Raw genomic sequence first — 7,483 nt, forward strand, 5'->3', positions numbered from 1 at the left:
GGTAGTCCATTATGTCCTTCTCAAGCCCTGGCTATTAAACTCATCCTTGACTTTGATGATCTGAGAACACATATCCCAATCACTATTCTTTCATTCGCTCTCTCTATATTTAAATGAACTTTGCTGCTGAAGCTCCAGTTTGGAATGCCAAGGAATAGTATTATGTAGATTCCTGTGACATTCTAGAATTAGCTTCATTTTTTTGAAATTAAAACTCCGTTGCAAGTCTATGACACCCTGACTAACTAAAGAGGAGCAATGAATTAAGACATTACATAGCGGCTTCCCTGGTGACACAGTGGTTAAGAATCTGCCCGCCAATGCAGGGGACATGGGCTCGAGCCCTGGTCCAGGAAGATCCTACATGCCATGGAGCAACAAAGCCTGTGCGCCACAACTACTGAAGCCCGCACGCTGAGAGCCCATGCTCCACAACAAGAGAAGCCACTGCCATGAGACGGCCCCCGCACACTGCAACAAAGAATAACCTCCACTCGCCACAACTAGAGAAAGCCCATGCACAGCAACGAAAACCCAATGCAGCCAAAAATAAAAATAAATAAATAATAAATAAATATATAAAATTTTTAAAAATTCCCTTTATCATCCTCCTTGGCCATGATACATGATATGTGTTTTATGTCTCCATACATTAAAAAAAAAGACATTGGGCTTCCCTGATGGCACAGTGGTTGAGAGTCCGCCTGCCAATGCAGGGGACACGGGTTCATGTCCCGGTCCGGGAAGATCCCACGTGCCGTGGAGCGGCTGGGCCCGTGAGCCATGGCCACTGAGCCTGTGTGTCCGGAGCCTGTGCTCCGCAATGGGAGAGGCCACAACAGTGAGAGGCCCGCGTACCGCAAAAAAAAAAAAAAAGCGGTTCCAGTTATTAAAGTAAAAGGCATATAGACATGAAGGGAATTGCTACATATTAATAAAAGAGTCACTTCAGAAAAAATGATACGACAAATCTAAACTTGTATGAACTCAATAATCTAGACTTAAAATACATAAAGCAAAAATTAATTTGATTAGAAAGAGAAATCCAGAATCATGGTAGATTTTAACACGGATCTTACGATTGATAGAATAAGTAGATTTTAATAATCAATTAAAATCAGAATATTTGAACAGCACAAGTAATAATCCTGAAATCTACCTCCAAGGAAACAGAATATAAATTATTTTCAAGCACTCATGTAGCGTCAATCAGAGAAGTAACTCAAGATCCAGTGTTAAGGTAATTTGACCACATATTGACCCTTCGTGCAACTCTTGACAAATTTCCAAAGATTATATTACAAAGAACACATTTTTCTAACCACCATGAAGTTAGGTTAAAAATTAATTGTGAATATATAAATATGTATATATATATATTACCCTATATATTTGGAACTTAAGAGAAACATTTCTAAATGATTCATGGGTCAGAACAGAAATTGCTATTGAATTTAGAAAAACATTGAAAGCTGACTAGTATTAACATCAATCATTTATATAACACTATGTGCAAGCAGTATTCTAAGAGTTGTGCACATACTAAATTATTTTTAACAACAATCTTATGAAGCAGGTACTAAATAAGTTCATTTTACTGAGACATAGTTAAAGGATTTGTTTGAAAATCAGAAATACATGTATGGTAAGAGATAATAAAAGCACATATAAATAAATGCACGACGTTAATTTAAAAATTTAGAAGAGGTATAAAAATGAACTACCTGATTAGTCATGTGATCATAAAAGAACTGAAATTAGTAAACAAATAACGTCCCACAGAGAAAAATTCCGGATAGTTTGAACAGCAAATTCTGTTAAACGGTCAAGAAAAGACAACTTCAATGTTACCCAGACTCAGAGTACAACAATAGTAACAATAGCAACATAAGGAAGAGCGAGAAAGCCTTTTCAGTTCATTTTACGTGGTGGCATAACCAGGATACCAAACCTAGCAGGGACGGCACAAAAGAGGAAACTTGTAGGCCTATCTCATTCTGTAAAAATCATAGCAAAACATTATGAAACTAAACAAAGGAAATATAAAAATCATAAAATATCATACCAAGATGTTTATCCCAGGAATAAAAGGTTTGCTCAACAGTAAAAAAAAATTAATTTATGTGATTCATGGAAAAAACAACAAATCACATCACCTCAACAGATGTCAGAGGATGCACTAAGAAATTCAATATCCTTTTATGATGTATGATACATAGTAAATGTAATTAAAATAATGTATAATATGTATGTTATATATTATAATGTACTATAATATATTATATATTATAGTGTAATATATATGCATATTATATAATATATAAATATAATGTTATGTGTGTTATATAATATATAACATATATGTTGCACATATAATAAAACTATGTTAAAATTATATACATATATAAAATGCATATTGAATTCCTTATATGCCTGCAGTAGACAGGATAATGCCCCACCAAAGATGTACACGTCCTAATTCCTGGAATCTGTGAATGTCCAGGGAATGTCCACCTTATGGGGAAAAAATTACTCTGCAGGTGTGATTAACTTAAGGACCTTGAAATGGAGAGATTATCCTGGATTACCTGGGTTGGCCTAATATAATCATCTTAATTCCTAAAAGTGGAGAGCCTTTCTAGGTTGTGGTCAGAAGGACACAAGGACGAGAATAAGAATTTGAAGGAGAATCAGCAGAGACGAGAGAAGGCAGTGAGCAAAGGGCGTGACTCAATGCTGTCGGTTTCGAGGTGAAGGGAGGGGCCGAGGGCCACGGGACCCGCGCAGAACGCACGGAGACTCAGACTCGTGGAGCCTCCAGAAAGGAACATTGATTTCAGCCAGCCACGCCCACGTCAGATTTCTAAGGGACAGAATTGTAGGGTGATGAATTCATATTGTGCTTTACGCCACGGAACTTCTGGTGGTTTATTACAGCGACAACAGCAGTTATTTACTAGTGAGCCTGCAGTTATTCTTACCTGATTTCTGGCCATTTATGTTTTTCCTTTTCAATGTTATCTGTTCATACCCTTTGCCTATTTAAAAAAAAAAAATTACTGTGGCCTCTCTATTTATATTAACACTTAAACAATTTTTTTTAACTTTTTATTTTATATTGGAGTAGACTTGATTTACGATGTTGTGTTAGTTTCAGGTGTGCAGCAAAGTGATTCAATTATACATGTACATGTATCTACTCTTTTCAAATTCTTTTCCCATTTAGCTTGTTACATAATATTGGGTAGAGTTCCCTGTGCAATACAGTAGGTCCTTGCTGTTTACCTGTCTTAAATACAGCAGTGTGTACACTTTATATATCAAAGTACTAACTCTTGTCTGCCATACCAACTACTTTGCCAATTTACTGTCTATCTGTTAACACTGATTATAGTATTATTTTTCTATGAATTTTCGACACTTTTTAGATGGGAAAATCAGTTAAACTCCTTAACTATTTCTGGTTTTGGTGTAATGTTTAATAATACATATTCAACCAAAGATAAAATAAATATTTCTATTTCCTTGCAGAATAGTACAAGGAATAGTGAGATTTAGTGTTTTCTTTTTTAATTAACAATTTTAATTTAAATGTTTATTTTAAAATCAGTAGTGTAGTAGCAATCAATATTCGTGTCTTTTCACATGATTAGGCAGTCTTTTCAATGCAATCTTTCAGCAATCCGTCCCTTCCATACCAATTTATAATTTCAAATCTATCGCACCCTAAACCCTCTATACTATTTTTGACTTTTTCATCCTCTTCTATTGACGTATCTGCCATTGCTAGTGCTAATGTACACTGCTTCGATATTTTAACTTTATATTGTATTTTTTCCTCTGTTATGGCAAACTCCTCCTCATTAGGCATCTCTTCAAAAACACCCCTAATAGTTCTCAAGTCTGTACCTGCAGGTGAACTTGAGGATAATTTTGTGAAGTTGAAAAAACTGTCAGAATACAGGTTGAAGTTACATTAAAGGCGGTGTATTTTAATTTCTCCTGTTCAGAACCATGAAACACAAGTCAAGATTTAAAAAAAAACAAATGTTTTCCAGAAGATTTTAGCACTGCACTCATAGAGTTTCTGTATTTCGCCCAGCTAAGTTTTCCCATAGTTATTAATTCATTTATTAATTGCTGCACTTTTTTCGACCCAACGATTTTAGGGAGGAAAAGAAGAAACGAACCCAGCCTTTGAACTCCTTGCCCAGGCTGCGCACTGCCCGGGGCCTGAGTGCCAGCCTGCCATTAGTACGTGGCAGACCGCTCCCACCCTCTGCTTCCTCTGACCTCAGGAAGAGCTGCTCACCTACTTCTATTTCTAATTAGAAAAGGTCCCTCCTTCTTTTCTGTTTTTCTGACAGTGGTTTCCTCTTTCGCCTTCATTGTCTCCCACTGGGCCCCTCTGCGGTTTATCCACAAACTGTGTCGCTCAGGGAATTATTTTACTTCAAAATCACATCTCCTGGCAACAATAAACAATGATTTCAAATCACTTTTGAAATTACTGCACATGTAGGGTCTTCAGGGCTGATGCTCTGGGCCACAGCCCTGGACACGAGGGTCTGAGGGCACCCTCTACTCCTTGCCCTTTTCTGGGTGAAGGTGCAGGAGGGTAGCCCGGGAGCCCTGGAGGAAGCAGCAGGGCGACAGGAGATTCCTGCTGCTTCTTCCCTGGCTCACGCAGCGTCATCCTCATGGGGTCTCGGCCAGAGAGTCCCCAAGTCCAAATAAAGATGTACTGGGCTCATTAAATATCAATTAAACGACTAAAAGTTTTGTAACAGTTTTAGTGAATCTACATCCCTCAAAACTATTCAAAGTATCTAAAAAATACCCTCTCTGAAGCCTTCAGAGACCTTCATGGGTGACCCATGGTTTTAGGCATACACCCTGTCCGTCTCCATTAGGGACACCAGGAGAAATGTAATCATGAGGTTTCTGGGGGTGGAGGGTGGTCACGTTCCATCCCAGACACATTCACCATGAGGTTCCTCCCCAGGGACCCGTGCTTGCTGTCACGGACTCACTACCATCGCTACCCCCATTTCACAGCTGGAGCAATTGAGGCTCAGAGAGCACGACGGGGGGTGGAGAGGACTCAGATCTACCTACCTGACCAGGGAGTGTGTCCCTGGTCCAGTCCCCTCACTGCTAGGGCTGGTACCTCCTATGACCTTCTTCATCCCCTCCCCCTGCACAGAAAGGACTTCCTGTTGCAGCTGTTCTTCCCAAGTCCACTGACAATTTCATAGTTTGCGTTTTCAAAACATACTTAAAATCCGAAAATGGAAAGAGGTGTGGACTCATCAGCATTTAAATTAATTAAATTTGGGGGCAGGGCTTGGTGAGACAGATGCCAGAACAGGACCTTTTGAAGGTATGAAAAGCTCTATAATAGGAAAAGCGTAGTGATTGGTGGAATGCTTATTTACATAAAGGGTGAGTCATAAAGTTACATTTATGGAAAATAGTTATAATATTTTAAGTAGCGATAAACGGTCCTCCTTGATATTAAGGTCTAGGTCTTAAAACTTTCATTTGCACAAAATGTTAAGGTAAGTATAAGAGAGGCACAGAGAGAGACACCAGCTATGAACAAACTATGGACTCTGACAGATGAGTACAGGAATCAGAATGAGACGTTTCTGAGTCCCCGAGGGACCCGTGACTTGCTTTGACTCACCTTCTCTGTTATAGCACCTCCACCACTGCACATGTGGGAGTTTTCAGGCCTGGACACACTCACCGCCATGCTGAGAAGGTTACAAGGGCCTTCTTAAAGCCAAGATCTGAAGGTCAGGTCTGGAGTCCAGACAGGTGTACCCTGGGAGGTTCCACCAGACAGGTCCTCCCAGCATCCCTGGCTTGGTTATCAAGCTTCTGTTTTCTCTCATTGCTGAATCACATTCCAAAAACCCAAGCCTGACTTTCCCAGCTCGCTTGAGTCTGGGTTTAGGCTGATTTGTTGTCGTTGTTGTTTATACAGGAAGATAAAAGATGGATTTGAGAAATTCCCACGCGTGTAGAAGTCCAGCAGCTACTCCGGTCCCCAGAATGCCCGCTGGGACATTTCATGTCATTGTCCAGAGCCGGATATTTAAGCCAAGGGTCCTCTTCCCGTGAGTGCTGGAGATAGAACCCCACGGTCAGGCCGCCTGGCCGCTGGTCCAGGGCGGAGGGACACCACCACCCCGGCTGCACTGCCGGCCATGTTTACTTTTATTTTAAAGTCAGATTGGATGTAGTGCACTGAAAACACTCTTCAATCATTTAGCTCTAAAATTCCCGCGGCAGCTCTCCACTCCTTTTCAGCATGACTTTTGGAGCCTTTTGATCTCCTGACTGCTTCCTATATTAGAAGTCTAATCCTATATTTAAACATATTTCTACATTTCATCAAACAGTTTGATTTAAATTTTCCATAACCTAGATAGCCACATTAATCTGCTCCCTCGCTCTCTCTGGCAGGCAGGCCATTCATTCCCTCTTTAAGAAATAAGGAAGAATAAAAATGTTGAACGAAAATGACAATACAGTCGAAAATACTCGACAATTTAGCATCACAAAAAGTGAGCATTTAAGGCCTCTGCTTCCAAATGCCACCCTAATTAAAGGAGCGTTCCTTTTCAATGTGCTTTTTTCACATGCAGAAGAGCCTTATTCAAATGAGGAGACCTTTCCCAGGGCGCAGGCTCTAATAGAGAGCTTAGCATAACTCGGACTGCTTGTCAATGCAAATGGCAGCGGAGAAGTTAGCGTGTTGATGGAGATTATGGTTATATCCTCTTCACACACCGCAGAATTCTTCACGCTCTGGAAATATTTTGCTTATCAGTGAGAAGCAATGATCAACACCGCACACCCCCCGGCCCCGGAGAGACTCCGAGAATGAGATCATCAATATTCAGATCAAGTCGGGTTCTCACGGTGCCCGACTATTAATTTGCTTCTAAAGTGAAGGCTTACTGTATACTTCTTAATGTAAACATTTGACGACCACATATCCAATATCAAATAGAGCGATTAGAAAGAGACTTCCCAAAGAGACGCTGACAAGCAGCTTCGGATCGGGGCTGTGAAATTCAAAACACCTTAGAAAGACCTTTTCTTATTCTTGCATGAAAGAAGATGAAAGCTCAGCTCCTTAAAAATTAAAAAAATAAATAAATAAGCAAAAATGACGGTTCTTGAAAAGTAGAACCTTCTCCTGCAAACGCACGAGGCCCGCAGACTTTTTGATCCTTTTGTTGGCTGGTTGGAAGGTTTGCCTGGAGACTCCCGGGGTGGCCCTACAGACCCTGGCTTGAGAGTGGCCTGCATTCCGGGGCCGTCGAGCTATTAGCTGAGGGAGCTCGCTGTTGTTTCCCTGCCCTGCGTTTCCTTTCATCCCAGGGTATTTCCATCGGCAGAGGAGCGGTCCTCAGCAAACACCCGGGCTGCATTGGAGGGGCACCCTGACTTCCAGAGGGTGGACGCT

The sequence above is a fragment of the Orcinus orca genome, chromosome 3 (assembly GCF_937001465.1).
Source record: "Orcinus orca chromosome 3, mOrcOrc1.1, whole genome shotgun sequence".
Taxonomy (NCBI): domain Eukaryota; kingdom Metazoa; phylum Chordata; class Mammalia; order Artiodactyla; family Delphinidae; genus Orcinus; species Orcinus orca.